The following is a 17,930-nucleotide window of genomic DNA, read 5'->3' as shown; positions in this document are numbered from 1 at the left end:
TAGTGACCCCATGGACTGCAGCCTACCAGGCTCCTCCATCCATGGGATTTTCCAGGCAAGAGTACTGGAGTGGGGTGCCATTGCCTTCTAGTTAACAATAATGTTTTGCATACTTGAAATTTGCTAAGAGTGGATCTTAAGTGTTCTCACCACACACATGTGTTAATTAGTTTGTGGGAATCTTTTCACAATGTTTAATAATATCAAAACATCGTGTTGAACACCTAAATGTACACAATTTTTATTTGTCAATTATAGCTCAATAAGGTGGCTTCCCTGGTGGCTCAGGGGTTAAAGCATCTGCCTGGAAAGAAAAATAAGTTTTACTTGTAATAACAATGAACAATCAGAAATTTAAATTTGAAAAATCATACCAGTTATAATAGCACAAAAAATATGAAATACTTAGCAGTTAACAAGATATATGAAACATCTGACAGTGAAAACTACAAAATGTTGCTAAGTTTAACATCTACAACAATTAGAAAAAGAAGATAAAGCTGAGAGACCAACATTACTTGATTTCAAGACTTATTGAAAAACTATAGTAATCAAGAAGATAGTGTGGTACTGGGTATCAAAATAGATAAATTTCACCAACAGAATATAATTCAAAGTTCAGAAATAGACCCACATGAATATGGACAATTGGTATTTGACAAAGTGCAAAGGCAATTCAAATGAAAATTATTCTTTTCAACAACTGATCCTGGAACAATAACATATCCATATCATATCCCACACCATATACAGAAATGAATTCTAAGTGGATCACAGACATAAAATTAAAACCTAATTCTAAAATCTCCATAATAAAACAAATGAGAATATTTGTAACTTCTTAGGCAAAGATTGGAAAACACCCTGATGCTGGGAAAGATTGAAGGCAGGAGAAGGGGATGACAGAGGATGAGATGGTTGGACGGCATCACCAATTCAATGGACATGAGTTTGAGCAAGCTCTGGAAATTGATGATGATAGGGAATCCCAGAGTGCTGCAGCCCATGGGGTTGCAAAGAGTCAGACATGACTGAGTGACTGAACTGAGCTGAGGCAAAGATTTCTTAAATACACCACCAAAAGAAAAAATTGATAAATTAGACTTCATCAAATGTAAGAACTTCTCTTTGAAAGACAACTTTAAAAAAATGGAAAGAAAAGCCACAGACTGGGAGAAAATATTTGCAAATCACAGATCTGTTAAGGACTTTTACCCAAATAAATAAGCGATTCTCAATATTCGACAAGAAAATAAATAATCCATTTAGGACTCAAGATGGCGGAGTAGAAATATGTGCGCTCATCTCCTCCTCCAAGAGCACCAAAATTGCAACTAGCTGTTGAAAAAGCATTGACAGGAGGACACTGGAACTCACCAAAAATGATACCCTACATCCAAAGGCAAAGAAGAAGCTGCAGCAAGATGGTAGGGGGGGGCACAATCATGATAAAATCAAATCCCATACTCGCCGGGTGGGTGACTCACAGACTGGAGAACAGTAATACTAAAGAAGTTCTTACCCTGTTGTGAAGGTTCTGAACACCATGTCAGACTTCCTAGCCTGGGGATCTGACAAACAGACTGGGAATCCCGAGGGAATCTGGCCTCAAGGGCCAGCAGGATTTGATTATAGGACTTCCAGAGGATGAGGGGAAGCAAAGACTCCACAAACTCCAGTTTTGGAGGGCACAAATAAAACTTAGCATGCACCAAGACCCACAGGATAGGAGCAGTGACCCCACAGGAGACTGAACCAAGGCTACCTGCTAGCATGTGAGGGCATCCTCTGGAGGTGTGGGTCAGTAGAGCCTTACCACAGGAGCCGGGGCACTGGAAGGTCCCCCTTGTTGAAAATCCTCTTGGAGTTTGCCATTAACCCTACCATAGATCCCATGGCTGAGTCACCTCAGACCAAACAACTACAAAGGAGGGAGAGCTACAATACCACCCATCAGCAGATAATTGGATTAAAGCTTTGTTCAAGCTGGATTTAGAAAAGGCAGAGGAACCAGAGATCAAATTGACAATATCCACTGGATCATCAAAAAAGCAAGAGACTTCCAGAAAAATGTCTATTTCTGTTTCATTGACTATGCCAAAGGCTTTGACTGTGTGGATCACAACAAATTGTGGAAAATTCTTGAAGAGATGAGAATACCAGACCACCTGATCTGCCTCCTGAGAAATCTGTATGCAGGTCAAAAAGCAACAGTTAGACCCGGACATGGATCAACAGACCGGTTCCAAATAGGGAAAGGAGTACATCAAGGCTGGATATTGTCACCCTGCTTATTTAACTTCCATGCATCACTTATATAACTTAGAGTACATCATGTGAAGTGCAGGGCTGGATGAAGCAAAAGCTGGAATTAAGACTGCTGGGAGAAATAGCAATAACCTCAGATATGCAGATGACACCACCCTTATGGCAGAAAGTGAAGAAGAGCTAAAGACCCTCATGATGAAAGTGAAAGAGGAGAGTGAAAAAGTTGACTTAAAACTCAACATTTAGAAAACGAAGATCATGGCATCTGGTCCCATCACTTCATGGCAAATAGATGGGGAAACAGTGACATTATTTTCTTGGGCTCCAAAATCACTGCAGATGGTGACTGCAGCCATGAAATTAAAAGACACTTGCTCCTTGGAAGAAAAGTTATGATAAACCTAGAAAGCATAGTAAAAAGCAGAGACATTACCTTGCCGACAAAGGTCCATATAGTCAAAGGTATGATTTTTCCAGTAGTCTTGTATGGATGTGTGAGTTGGACTATAAAGAAAGCTGAGCACCGAAGAATTGATGCTTTTGAACTGTGGTGTTGGAGAAGACTCTTGAGAGTCCCTTGGACTGCAAGGAAATCCAACCAGTCCATCCTAAAGGAAATCAGTCCTGAACACTCATTGGAAGGACTGATGGTGAAGCTGAAACTCCAATACTTTGGCCACCTGATGTGAAGAACTGACTTATTGGAAAAGACCCTGATGCTGGGAAAGACTGAAGGCAGGAGCAGCAGGGGGTGACAGAGGATGAGATGGTTGGATGGCATCACTGACTCAATGGACATGAGTTTGAGTAAACTCTGGGAGTTGGTGATGGACAGAGAAGACTGGTGTGCTGCAGTCCACAGGTTACACAGAGTCAGACACAATTGAGCAACTGAACTGAACTGAACTGAGGAAGGCCCTGCCCACCACAGCAAGATCCAGTTTTTCCCATCACCAGTCCCTCCAGTCAAGAAGCTTACACAAGATTCTTAGCCTCATCCATCAAAGCGCAGACAGAAGCAACAAGAAGTACAGTATCACAGAAGCTAAAACAAAAATGTATTACAGAGAGTTAATCACAATGAGAAAGCAGAAAGTTATGTCTCAGGTGAAAGGAAGGGACAAGGTAAAACCCCAGAGAAACAACTAAATAAGTGGAGATAGGCACTTTACAGAAAAGCAATTCAGAATAACGATAGTGAAGATGATCCAGGATCTCGGGGAAAGAATGGAGGCAAAGATTGAGAAGATGCAAGAAATGTTTACCAAAGACCTAGAAGAACTAAAGAAGAAACACATAGAGATGAATAATACACTAGGAGGCATCAATAACAGAATAATTGAGGAAGAAGAATGGATAAATGACTGGGAGGACAGAATGGTGGAAATCACTGCCACAGTACAGCATATAGAAAAAAAAAAGTGAAAAGAAATGAAGACTGCCTAAGAGACCTCTGGGACAACATTAAACGCACCAACATTCTCATTACAGGGGTCCCAGAAGGAGGAGAGAAACAGGACCTGAGAAAATATTTGAAGAGATAATAGCTGAAAACTTCCTCAACATGGGAAAGGAAATAGTCAACCAAGTTCAGGAAACACAGACAGCCAGGCAGGATAAACCCATAACACACTGAAACACATAGTAATCAAACTGACAAAAATTAAAGACAGAGATAAAATATTAAAAGCAACAAGGGGAAAATGACAAATAACATACAAGGGAACTCCCATCAGGCATCTCAACAGAAACTCTACAAGCCAGAAGGGAATGGCATGATATATTTAAAGTTAAGAAAGGGAAGAATCTGCATCCAAGAATACTCTACCTAGCAAGACTCTCTTTCAGATTTGACGGAGAAATCAAACCTTTCCAGACAAACAAAAGTTAAGAGAATTCAGCACCACCAAACCAGCTTTGCAACAAATGCTAAAGGAACTTCTCTAGACTGGCAACACAAGAGAAGGAAGATATGTACAGAAAATAAAGTCAAAATAATTAAGAAAAATGGTCATAGGATCATACATATCAATCACTAACTTAAATGTAAATAGTTTAAATACACCAACCAAACAAGATAGACAGGCTGGGTGCATGAAAACGTGTGCATGTATGCACTTCCACTTATCACATCACTGTGCCTGACACCCACCCCCCCCCACCCCCCCACAAATTGTATGTAATTATTTTATATTGTTAAGTTAATCGTGTTCCCATTATGGCTTGCAATTGTAATTTTTATTTTTTGCCTGGTTATTGATTGTGAAAATTGATAAACATCTTTTACTCTTGTGATTATGTAAATATTACTACTTATTACCATTGTGTCATGATTGTTCAACAGAAAATAATAGAACTCTCTATCACCAAAACTAGGAGCTAATAGAAAAACCTGTAATCACTTTTTAAAATCCAGATGCATATCAGATTTTGAAATTTTTTGAAAAACACAAATGCTAAGATATTGCTTTTTTTCTCTCATTTAAGAACAACTGGACTATATGATGATCTTTTATTTTTGTCTAGTTTGTTTCACTTTTTCTATTTCATAGTCAGTGCTCCCATTTCATTTAGTTTATGTTTTCCAGTTTCGCCATCTCATCTTCTTTTTTGTCTATTCTTTCTCAATTTTGTATCAAGTGTAGTAGAAAAGCTTTTGTATACATATATATGTATGTATAATACATATTTTCAGTTCAGGTCAGTTGTTCAGTCGTGTCTGACTCTTTGCAACCCCATGGACTGCAGCAAACCAGGCCTCCCTGTCTATCACCAACTTCCGGAGTTTACTCAAACTCATGTCCATTGAGTTGGTGATGCCATCCAACCATCTCATCCTCTGTCGTCTCCTTCTCCTTCCACCTTCAATCTTTCCCAGCAATATATATTTTAGAAAACATTAATTTTGCCTAACTAAAAAGTTTATGACATTTTGATTCCATTTGTTTGACTTACTATGAATAGAATGCTAGATTTCTACTTCAAAAATAAATGTTCAACAAGCAACAAAGGTTTACTATACAGCACAGGGAACTATAGTCAATATCTTGTAATAATCCATGATGTAAAATAATTTCAAAAATAATAATGTGTATTTGTATATCTGAATCACCTTACTGTGTACCTGAAACATTGTAAGTCAACTATACTTCAATACAATATATATTTTTTTAAAAAAAAGAAAACAAATAACCCATTTAAATAATGAACAGAAGGTTTTAACAGACACTATCAATGAAGATACTTGCTGTTGTTGTTTATTTACTAAATAATATCCGACTCTTTTGCAATCCCAAGGACTGGAGACTGCCAGGCACCTCTGTCCAAGAGATTTCCCAGGCAAGAACAGTGGAATGGATTGTCATTTCCTTCTCCAGGGGATCTTCCTGATTCAGGGATCAAACCTATGTCTCCTGCATCTCTTGCATTGGCAGGTGGATTCTTTTACCACTGAACCACCTAGGAAGCCCCAAGGATACTGGAGTGGGTAGCCATTCCCTTCTTCAGGGGATCTTCCCAACCCAGGAATCAAACCCAGGTCTCCCACATTGCAGGCAGTTTCTTTACCATCTGAGCCACTAGGGAAGCCAATGGCAAAGGAATTCATAAAAAGATGCTCAGCATTGTTAGTCATAGCTATGCTGTGCTGTTCTTAGTCACTCCGTTGTGTCTGGCTCTTTGCTCTTCCATGGACTGTAGCCTACAAGGCTTCTCTGTCCATGGGATTCTCCAGGGAAGAATGCTGGAGTGGGTTGCCATTTCCTCCTCCAGGGGATCTTCCCAACCCCTTACAATGCAAACCGCATCTCTTACATCTCCTGCATGGGCAGGTGGGTTCTTTACCATTAGTGCCATCTGAGTATCCTAAATGGAAAAGACTGTCCCCTCAACAAATACCAAACTGAAGGTCATGAGCCCATTCAGGCTCTAGACACATACTTGGCTGTTGTTTTCCAAGAGCTTAACTGAACTATCCCCCCACCACTCCTCACCCCTGTCCCCCACTAACCCCCACCCCTCACCCCCCAGCCAGCAAACTATCACAGTACATTTCTACTGAATGCTTATTAGAACATTAGGAAAACCTTTTAAATGCAAATCTTTCCTAGACATTTAAGGGATTTAGAAACGGTTACTTTACCTGCAGCTTTTGGGGAGGTCATTGTGGAGGTCATCCTGTTCTCAACTTTACAAGCCCCAAATTAAGTTGGAACAAATACACCTGTACTTTTTGTGCACTCTTTGTGCAATATGTGAATAAGAAAGAAAAAAATAAAAAAACAGTTGAATCTAATACCAGCCATGTCATGTTCTCATTTACACCGGCAGAAGAGATCTCCCACAAGAAATTAAATGTCTGCTGGGCAAAAATAACTCGTGCACATAAAGTCTGCTGAAACATTAACAAGGGACAAGATTTCTCCCAAAGAAACACCGCAGAAAGTCGAAGTGGCTTTGATAAATAGAGCTTTTTACCTGCTCAACGAGAAACTTTGTTCTCTAAAATCCGAGTATGAGACACTTTGTTCTTTGAAAATATATCAGGAAGAGTGAAATACCCTTCTGTTGGCTGGTCTCTTCAACACAGAGAACCAGCCTATCTCATGCCCAGTGCAGGAGTTTCTGGACATATCAAATGATCTATATTAAGTATATATATATATATATCAAGTATCTATATTAACCTGAAGTTCCCAAGTTGGCAAGACCCTTTGCAACCCAGACCTAATACTGAACCCTTTACACATGGCCCTAAAGTTGACTGTGACCCTATGAGAACACTGATTCACCAACATTTCACCTCCCTACACCCTTCCCTAAAATCTCATAATAATGACACTCATATCCCCTGAGATGCCCCATGGTTCCGCCACTGTATGACCTTGCTTACTGCAGGCCAGGATCATAAAGGTGATTCTGTGGTGATACAGAATCAGGTTTGTCAGACTACAGACTGATGGGAAAGGAGAAAAAGCTCTGCATGTTCTCAGTTAATACTGGTTTTCACACATTTTATCTATTTACAGTTGTTTAGATGTGAGAGTTGGGCCATAAAGAAGGCTGAGCCAAAGAATTGATGCTTTCCAACTGTGGTATTGGAGAAGATCCTTGAGAGTCCCTTGGACTGCAAGGAGATCCAACCAGTCCATCCTAAAGGAAATCAGTCCTGAATATTCATTGGAAGGACTGATACTGAAGCTGAAACTCCAATACTTCAGCCACCTGATGGGAAGAAGTGACTCATCATTGGAAAAGATCCTGATGCTGGGAAGGATTGAAGGCAGGAGGAGAAAGGAACGACAGAGGATGACATGGTTGGATGGCATCACCGACTCAATGGACATGAGCTTGAGCAAATTCTGGGAGATGGTGAAGGACAGGGAAGCCTGGCAGGCCGCAGTCCATGGGGCTGCAAAGAGTCAGACAGGATTGAGCGACTTAATCAATTATAAACAAAATCCTGGCCACTATCTCACTATAAAGTATCTAGACGATAGTTTTGGTTTAAAAGAGAGAGAAAGAGAGGGGGGGTGCTGGAAAAGAAAGATCCCCTATGATTTTACTTGAGTAGCACAGGCTTTAGGAGGAGCGCAAGCCTCATAGCTCCTTGTTCGCGCCACTCCACACGCCGACCGGTCTCGCGATCGGAACTACATTTCCCAGTAGCTCTTGCGGCGAGGCTGGCCGAGCGGACTACAGTTCCCAGAGGCCCTGAAGGCGGGGGAGGAGGCGGGCGCTGTGCAAGGGAGGCTGGGCGCCGGTACCCTAGCGGGGGGCCTCTGCCGGGCGCGGCTAGCGGTCTTTTCTGCTGTGGTGGCAGCGACGACTGCGGGAGACGGGAGACGCAGGGTCGGAAATGCGTGGTGGGCTGGGTCCGGCCTTGAGCCAGAGTCCGGTAGGTGCTGTGCGGGACCTGGGACTTGGGGACTCTAGGGTCCTGAGGAGCCTGGGCTCCGGGGGACTGGGGAACCGAGGGCACGGCGCGGGTTCCGAGGCCCGTTGGCCCTGTGGGCAGGCTTCCTTCCTCTGGAGAAGGGGCCGGCAGGGGCCTGCGGTCCCCAGTGCCAGCGCTGTTCTCCGGCGGGTCGCGGGGGCTGGGGCTCCAGGCGGTCTCCTCGAGAGCTCTGCCTTTTCATTCCCTTTGGAAAAATCGCCTCCTGCAAGCCGTGGTTGTCTGGATAACCGTGTTTTGGCTAATTTTATAGATAATAGAATGTGTCCCTTCCAGCTGGGCCTGAGGCGTCTGAGTCAGCCGTGGAGGAAAACGAAGATGACATCCAGTTTGTGAGTGTAAGTAGCAGCGGTGTTTGGGTTTTCCCGAGTCAGAGATTGTGCGGGACAAGCCACGATGTGATTTCCCCTCGCCTGTTCACTCATCGTCCAGCAAACGTGTGGACGTCTCATACCGACTGGACACTGTGGAGCAGGGCACAGGAGTGGATATCAGACTGGACACCGTGGAGCAGGACACAGGAGCGGGTATCAGAGTGGACACCGTGGAGCAGGGCACAGGAGTGGGTATCAGAGTGGACACTGTGGAGCAGGACACAGGAGCGGGTATCAGTGGACACCGTGGAGCAGGGCACAGGAGTGGGTATCAGAGTGGACACCGTGGAGCAGGACACAGGAGTGGGTATCAAACTGGACAACGTGGAGCAGGGCACAGGAGTGGGTATCAGAGTGGACACCGTGGAGCAGGGCACAGGAGTGAAAGGTTGTTTTTGAATCATGCAAAGACGCTGGGATTCTTGGCCCCTGGAGGAGAAGAATTCAATCCAGGGCCAGAAACGAGGCTTGATTGCTCAGAGCTTTTGTGTAATAGTTTTATTAAAGTATAAAGGAGATAGAGAAAGCTTCTGACATAGGCATCAAAAGATGGCAGAAAGAGTACCCCCCTGCTAGTCTTCAGCTGGATGTTATATACATACAACATACTTTTGTATGTATGTGAAGTCCCTCAGTTGTGTCTGACTCTTTGTGACCCCGTGGACTGTAGCCTACCAGTCTCCTCTGTCCATGGGATTCTCCAGGCAAGAGTACTGGAGTGGGTTGCCATTTCCTTCTCCAGGGGATCTTCCGGACCCAGGGATCGAACCCTGGTCTCCCGCATTGCAGGCAGACTGCTTTAATCTCTGAGCCACCAGGGCAGCTAGCAGTCACTAGCAGTCTGTTAATAAAAGAAAGAAGTGTCTTAAAACTCAGAATGGCACCAGGCCCCTCACCCATAAGATGCATTTTGGGATAATCTTGGCACCAAATGATTCATCCTGGGCCATAAAATGATTAACTTGAATCTTGAAGAAGGGCAGATTACCATACAAATAGTTTCATTTACATAGATTAGGGGAACAATATCTGAGTGTAACAAACTGGTTTTTCAAGTATGTTCTGAGCCGAGAGGCAGAACCGACTTGAAGACAGAGTTTGGGGTAAATGCATACTACATTAGCATAGCTTAAGACAAACATTTCCATAAGAAAAAGGCATTGGTTGTTTCTAGGTTTGAAAATAGTTAACTTCAGGTGAAACCAGGTGTTGTTATGGCAACACAGTATTTGAAGAGAAACCTCCTTTTAAATTTGTATAGAGAAGGAAAAAATATCCGTAGTTTGTTTCCTCCTGCCGCTTAAGAGAGATAAAAATGTCTGACACTTGCAGGCTATTTCCTCCATTTGGAGACCCCTGGCCTTCCTGCCTGTTACCCTCTCAGGAGTAGGTATCAGAGTGGACACCGTGGAGCAGGACACAGGAGCAGGTATCAGAGTGGACACCGTGGAGCAGGACACAGGAGTGGGTATCAGACTGGACACTATGGAGCAGGGCACAGGAGTAGAGCGGTTGCCCAGAGAGAGGTCTCGGTCGCCCCCTTAGCCATCCCAGAGACTGTGGCCTGCGGGCCTGTTGGAGCCTGGATCACGCCTCCTCCTCTCCTTTGCACATGGAGCCGCTGGTGTGCGCAGGGTTCTGGTCTCCTAAGACTGTGTTTGAATTGAGACCAGAGTAACTTCTGCAAGATGGCCCCCAGGTTAGGGAGAAGGGGCGGCTAGTGATGGGGAAGGAGGCGGGCTGCAGGAGGTCAGCATCAGAGCCTGTGTGTCTCTGTAGAGTGGGGGCAGGTGCCCTGAAGACCTCACTGAGCTCTGAGGTCACCCTGTTACATCACAGTCCCGCAGGCCAGGTTCACAGTGAGGGGCCTGCATCACAGGAGCATCCTGTATCTTTCTGTGTTTATCCCCTTCTGACAGAGTTTTCAAGCACGAGGGAGTGGAAGTGTGCAGAATCCTGCTCCCCGCTGCAGACCTATGGAATGAGGATTTGATGGTGGGGCTTGGGAACCCTAATGTTGGTGCAGGGGTATGCTGCTGCTACTGCTAAGTCGCTTCAGTCGTGTCTGTGCGACCCCACAGACGGCCTCCTACCGGGCCCCTCTGTCCCTGGGATTCTCCAGGCAAGAACACGAGTGGATTGCCATTTCCTTCTCCAATGCATGAAAGTGAAAAGTGAAAGTGAAGTTGCTCAGTCGTGTCTGACTCTTAGCAACCCCACGGACTGCAGCCTACCAGCTCCGCCGTCCATGGGATTTTCCAGGCAAGAGTACTGGAGTGGGGTGCCAATAGGTAGCTCTGAACACAGTAAAACATTGGTTGCAATAACCAAATGGGGTATTGTGATATATTTCAGGATAATTTCCATCCCAAACTGTTAAGTTTTACAAAGTCTCTGCTTAAAGTAGTATCTCAATTAGCTGGAGAATGTGTCTACTGTGAACTACTCTTTTTGAATATAGTTAGTTGAGGTTTGCTATTAAAAGTATAGTCTTTCTTTAACTGGGTTCCTGTTGACCGAGAAACACACAATGTTTGTGTGTTTCTTAGTTGCTGTAGGCTTAGGGCACTCATGTAAATGACTTGGTTTTAAATCAAACAAAATTCCCTCCCTAAGGATTGTGGTAACTTTGTTTTTGTTGTTTTCTTAGGGTTATATAGAAATTCTTTACCAGATCATTTCTTTGATGTTCTTCCCCAAAATTGTTCATATGATACTCTCTTCTTGACACTTGGAGCTTTGAGGTACCAAGAACTGTATGCTGACTTCACCTCCCCATGTGGTGAGGAATAAATGATGCAGCTATGGAAACTGAAGAGCCATGATGTCTGTTTTCGTACTGAAAAACATTAGGAAAGAGGACTGCAGGGGTCATTAGGAAAAATAGTTTAGATTCTGATTATGGTGTAAAGACAATGAATAGGACATGATAACTTTGATGGTGTTTTGTGCACCTCTAGATATGCGTAATGTAAGTGTTTATGATATGTGTTTTACTTTGAGAAATACAGTAAAATTCTATAAAATTAATTTGGAAAAATAGGTACAATTTTAGTGTCATACTCTGAGGTTTAAATGCATAATTAAGTTGTAAATTCTGACAGTTAATATATCCACTTGTGTTCAGCTGAGGTTTAGAACTCAATTTAAATTTACTTTAAATATAGAGAATTTTTTGTATTTTTGCATCCAGAGGAGTGTATATCCAACCTGATAGAACCTCTTATAAATAGAAATAGCTTTGTTTACAAATAGAGGATTAAAAATTTGACAGCTCCATAAGAAGTGAATTATATGCTCTGAGTGGAATTACAATATGAGAAGAATCTAGTAAAAATATTCCTGTTGCATTTAAATGGTGGCACAGAAAAATTAGAATTCAATTCTATTTTAAGCTACATTCAGATCAGAATTTACTTTCCTCTCACCCTATCCTATGCTGGGTTCCATCAGGATGTGTTTTATTACTATATTTTTTATAGTACCATCCAGCAAAGATGAAATGCTACTGGGTACAAGTCTCTGCTTGAGTGTTGTCAGATACAAAAAATTTTTGTGTTCTTTTTATCTTTTATCGAGAAGAATGTTACTCCTTGATGTATTCTGGTTTACGTTTCTTAGTTTTCTCATATAAATCTAATTTTCCAGCCATCAGTTTGCATTATGGCATAGCATCATCTCTGTATATTGCCATATATATAAACGCCAAACTAAACACAATATTGTTTATTGATGCTTTTGAACTGTGGTGTTGGAGAAGACTCTTGAGAGTCCCTTGAACTGCAAGGAGATCAAACCAGTCAATCCTAAAGGAAATCAGTCCTGAATATTCATCGGAAGGACTCATGCTGAAGCTGAGACTCCTATACTTTGGCCACCTGATGTGAAAATCTGACTCCTTGGAAAAGATCCTGATGCTGGGAAAGATTGAAGGCAGGAGGAGAAGGGGACAACAGAGGATGAGATGGTTGGATGGCATCACTGACTCGATGGACATGAGTTTGACCAATTTCTGGGACAGGTGATGGACAGGGAAGCCTGGCGTGCTGTAGTCCATGGCGTCTCAGAGTCGGACACGACTGAGGCACTGAACTGAACTGAAACACAATATGCTGAAAGGAAGGAAGGATGAAAATTGGGGAGTACAGAGAGCACCAGTATCTTTGGCGTAATTTTTCTGAAGTCCAGTGTACTGCAGAAGAGGCCGCCAGCTGGCTCACTGTTCTCCTTGCCCTCACTCTACATTAGTACTACATTACTGTTTGTCTGAATTGGTTATCTTGTTAACTAATCCCCCATTTCATACTCTGCTAATCTCCCTGAAACACATCTCTAATGTGGTTCCCATCTCAACACTACTAATTTGATTCCTTTGCCTGTAGAATAAAATCTAGGTTTTGACTGGGGTATTTAAGGCCTTATTGATGTTGAAGGTAGTATGTGTGTTAGGAAAGGATTGAGGAAATTTGATATTTGATTTCATAAAGATAAAGAGGATGAAGCCGAACTATCAGAGAACTCCATGATTTTGAGCTTAGAGATCTAAAAGATTATTGATAACCATCCCAGTTGTAAAATACTGTACCATGATATCTGTATTTTTAACATTATCCTTGGACTGTTTCCCTATTTCCAAGGAATATTTGGCTTTTTCCCCCTCTATGTATATTTAGGCTCTTTTCGGTTTTGTCATTTTGCATATTGGTCTTCTCTGAATCTTTACGTCTGCTGCTTCTGTTTCTGATTATTTTGTGCCACCTGTGAGGCCTCTTCTTCATAGGAATTCTTGTTAATTCCAACCAAAAAACCCCAGTGACTGTAAATGTACATGTGGTTTCAATGATTGTTCATGACTTGTAAGTCTGCTGACTTCCTTTTTAGGAGAGACCATCAATACCTGTTCTTGAATACATTGATCTGATCTGTAGTGATGATAAAGAGCCTAGAACCTATTGTAGTGATATAAGTATGTTTGTGTTTCTTCAGTTCTGTCATTAAGTGCAGTATGTTCTGGACATGGCTTGAACTGGCTTGCAAGAATCAATTGTTAAATTTGAGCTGATTGTTAAACATAGATATTATTAAAACTTCAAGTATAACTCAGCCATAAAAAAGAATGAAGTAATGCCATTTGCATCAACATGGATAGACCTAAAGATTATGATACTAAGTGAAATAAGTCAGAAAGACAAGCACAAGACAAGTATGATATTACTTACATATGGAATCTAAAATACGATACAAATGAACTTATTTACAAGACAGGAATAGACTTACAGAGATAGAAAACAAATTTACAGTTATGAAAGGCAAAGAGGAGAGAGGAATGAATTAGGAGTTTGGAATTAGCAGATACAAACTTTTATATATAAAGAAGATAAACAACAAGGTCCTATTGTGTGTTGTAATAACCTATAATGGAAAAGAATATATATAACTCAATCACTTCTCTGTAAGCCAGAAGCTAACACAACATTGTAAATCAACTGTACTTCAATTAAAAAGTTCAAGTGTATACAAATTTGAAAGTAAATAGGTTATTATTACATTTAAGGTAATAGATACGCAAATCTCAATAACCTAATGTCTACACACTTGAGGTTATTCACGTCTGTTGTACTGTGTGGTAGAAACACTGTATAATGGTGTGCTCCTGAAGGGTGATGGGAGTATTTTACAGCGAGGTAGTTGACTGCAAAGTAGGGGTTGGTTTACTTGTTGATTGTCTAAACTGAAGAAAGTGATAGGTGAAATCTTAATATGGATTAAGCTTAAAAATGTGTTATGTGTCTTAACTACTAGACGGTGTTCTGTATGAAAAATTGAGGAAATCTTGCAGTATTTGAAAACTGTTCATTGATTCAACAAGTGTTGATATATCATTGATGAATGAGTGGAGTTCTGAGATGTATATTTTTTAACTTTCTTCTTAATCATGTACATGAAAATATCAACCATTTTTCACACTAGAACTGTCTTGTAAATAATATGAGCAACTTTTATGTTGAATTGGGTAATAATCAAAAATTAAGCCAGATTTTGTGACATTATTATTGACAATAGAATTTAAAAAACTGATAGTGGATTTTTCAAGAAATTAACAAGTCATTGAAGTTATAGGCACAAACTGAAAATCAAGGTAAGTATTCTAGATTAAATTTTATTTCTAAAATTAAGAAATCATTAACAGAACTTTCTGCATTAACCCTAAAAGTGTTACCATAAATTTTATTTATATTTGTAAAATTATTTTTCAGATTTTGTTCCTAGGATGACAAAATGACAGGGTTATTTTTGCATTTTTTAAATGCGAAGAAGGTGAAAACAGATACAGAAAGTAGCGATAGTAATAAGAACTATTGTGGGTTGTCTAAGTCAAAGGAATTGGATTTCAAATATGCTGAACAACCAATCATTGAAGAAAAGCCGTCATCTTCATCAAAGGAAAAACTGGATAATCTTGTGCTTCCAGATTGTTGGAATGAAAAACAAGTGGTTATGTTTACAGAACAGTACAAATGGCTTGAAATAAAAGAAGGTAAATTAGGATGTAAGGATTACTCAACAGTTCAGCATTTGGGATTAAAAGCAGAAGATCATGTTCACATGTCCAAGGAGTGGATTGCATATTTGGTAACCCCTAATGGCAATTATAAAACTATTAGACAGGCTTCTCTGCGAAAAAAAATTAAGGAGCATGATGTTTCTAAAGCCCATGGTAAAATTCAGGATTGTTAAAGGAATCAATTAATGACTCAGTTTCTAATTTAGTGCATAAATAATGTAATAAAAATGTTGATGCTACTGTAAAAGTTTTCAAGACAGTTTATAGTTTAGTAAAACATAATAGACCTTAGTCTGATATTGCAGAGGCAATAGAATTACAAGAAGAAATGGGGTGAGAATAGCAGTGCATGCCGCAAAAGAAATGAAGATGACAATCTTTAAGGATATTATAGAAGAGAAGGCCAAAATCTGTCTTATAGTTGATGAGGCATCCGCAGTTTGAAAGAAGAGGACCCTCGTGATTTATGTCCAGTACACAGTATAGTCAGCTCCTGCACCAGTTATGTTGTTTGTTACTTTAAAGGAACTGGTGTCAGCCACAGTAGAATGTATCTTCAGTACGTTATCGAGTACTTTAAATGATTGTGGCTTCACTAATGAGTATTTGAAAGCAAATTTAATTGCATTTTATCCTGATGGTGCTAATACAATGCTGGGTAGAAAGTCTGGAGTAGCCACGAAGTCGTTAGAAAATTGTCCTGAAATTATTATTTGGAACTGTTTAAACCATCGATTGCATTTGTCACTTGAAGACTCAATATCTGAAATAAAACAAGTGAATCATTTAAAAATATTTCTTGATAAAAGTTGTTCCAATTATCATCCACCTAATAAAAATCAAAACAAGCTTTTAGGGAATGTACCTAAAGATCTTGAAGTTGAACTTGTTAAAATTGGCCAGGTAAAGGGACCAAAGCAGGCATTTTGTAGTCTGCAACCTGCTACTGCTGTGTGGAATGCATATCCTGTATATATTTGCATTTTTCTCATTCGCATTCTGGTTTGGCAAAGAGGTTACCTAACATTCCAATATCTTGTAAAACCTTTAATGATTGACATTCTTGAAGAATTTTGACTACTTTCAACTGCACTACAGTCAAGCTCAACTAACATTCAGAAAGCACAAAAATTGATCAAATGCACAATAAAAACCTTGGAAATTTTAAAAATTGGTACTGGAAAGCATGAATCTCAAATTGAAGGTTTGATTAAATCAGATAAGTTTAAAGATATTCCATTTAATAGAAATAATAAATTGAATGCCCTTCCTAGGAACATGTTACTAGAAAATATAATTCAACACATGAACTTATGTCTTTTATCAAACAGGAAGTATGATGAAAGTATTTTTAATTATTTTGATTTGCCAGAACCTTCTACATGGCCATATGAAGAAATAACTTCACCATGGATAACTGGTGAAAAAAAATTATTTGTGTGAAATTTTAAAATTTGAAATTGATTTGAATGATTTTGGGGAATTTGTAAATAATAGTATAAAGTCAATGTTTCAGTTCCTAAAACCATACAAAAAGCTAATAGCACCATTGTAGTCAGTAGTGAAGTAGTGCAGAAGCTGAAAGGTTTCAATTTAATGAACATAATTTGTACAAGGGTGAGAAACAGTTTAACTATAGATCATATATCCGATTTAATGACAATAAATTTGTTGGAAAAAGAATTAGCTGGTCGGGATGCAACTGCCTTTGTAAAATCCTGGTCAAACTGCAACCACAGGTTAGCTATAGATACGGGAGTTCAGCAAAAGTCAACAAGAGCCTATGAGAATCAGCTGGCTCTCTGAAACTTAAAGTGTATTGTGTTGGAATTCCCTTGTGGTCCAGTGGTTAGGACTCGGTGCTTTCACTGTTGTGGCCTTGGTTCAGTCCCTGGTAGGGAAACTAAGATCCTGCAAGCTGGCCAGAAATAGGATTGTGTATGATTTATTATTTGTAAGTTATGTGTTCTGCACACTTTATATATACATAAATTTTTATTTTGAAAGTCAGTTGTTAAACTTTTGTCCGTATATTGCTGTTTAAAGGCATTCTCCAAGGAGATAAAGTTGATTATTTTTGGAGTAGTGGGTTTTTAGAGATTGGCCCATGTCTGCTAGAGTAGGCCGAATATGTTTTTCATGGACTCTATAAGAACATCCAATGATTCCACTTTGGCTTTGTTTTACGTTTAGTAAGGATATAAAAGAGTAATATAACCCAGATTACTTCTAAGCCCTGAAAGTTATAGCAAATAAAAGAGAAATAGAATAAAAACTACAATCCTTGTGGCTTTTGTCTTTTTCATTTCCCTATATGTTATCAAATATGGTAACCACTAGCAACATATGCCTTAGGACTAAGGAAGCAAATATTTAATTTTAATTAAACATAAAAAGGAAAATAGTGTAAAATATTTTATTGAACTCACTTGTTTTTTAAAAAATATATTTTAAGTTTGTTATCTTGCTTAAGGGGTGATTATTAGAGTGTGCTAAGTCTGGTATTACGTACAAACAATCACTGGTTAGTATCAGTGGATGTATTCAGTGTAAATTATTTTTTCCTTTGAATCAATGTAACATAGTGTGTTTATCTGAATATTTTTGGTTGACGAAAGGAATTATAGTGATTACTTTTGTAAATCAGAATTGGTGATTAAAATAAGGTGCTTAATTATTTTTCTGTTTTAGATATAAATATGAACAATTTTTAGTTTAAAATGAAGGCCTACTGAAAAAGAACCAGTAGAGCTGCAGAAGCTAGGACTGC

The 17,930-nt window shown here is 39.9% G+C and overlaps 1 long non-coding RNA gene across 2 annotated transcripts; it reads left to right on the top strand.

Moving 5' to 3' along the window:
- Positions 1-7,990: 7,990 nt before the first annotated feature.
- Positions 7,991-17,441, top strand: LOC113881225. 2 transcript variants are annotated; one of them, XR_003507971.1, is made up of 2 exons: positions 7,991-8,164; positions 8,475-17,441. It is a non-coding gene; the product is annotated as an uncharacterized LOC113881225 (long non-coding RNA). The 2 variants fall into 2 exon arrangements; XR_003507970.1 differs by having other exon boundaries at positions 7,996-8,164; positions 8,498-17,441.
- Positions 17,442-17,930: the final 489 nt, after the last annotated feature.

The sequence above is a fragment of the Bos indicus x Bos taurus genome, chromosome 23 (assembly GCF_003369695.1).
Source record: "Bos indicus x Bos taurus breed Angus x Brahman F1 hybrid chromosome 23, Bos_hybrid_MaternalHap_v2.0, whole genome shotgun sequence".
NCBI classification, from domain to species: Eukaryota; Metazoa; Chordata; class Mammalia; order Artiodactyla; family Bovidae; genus Bos; species Bos indicus x Bos taurus.
This window is presented reverse-complemented; position numbering and strand designations above follow the sequence as displayed.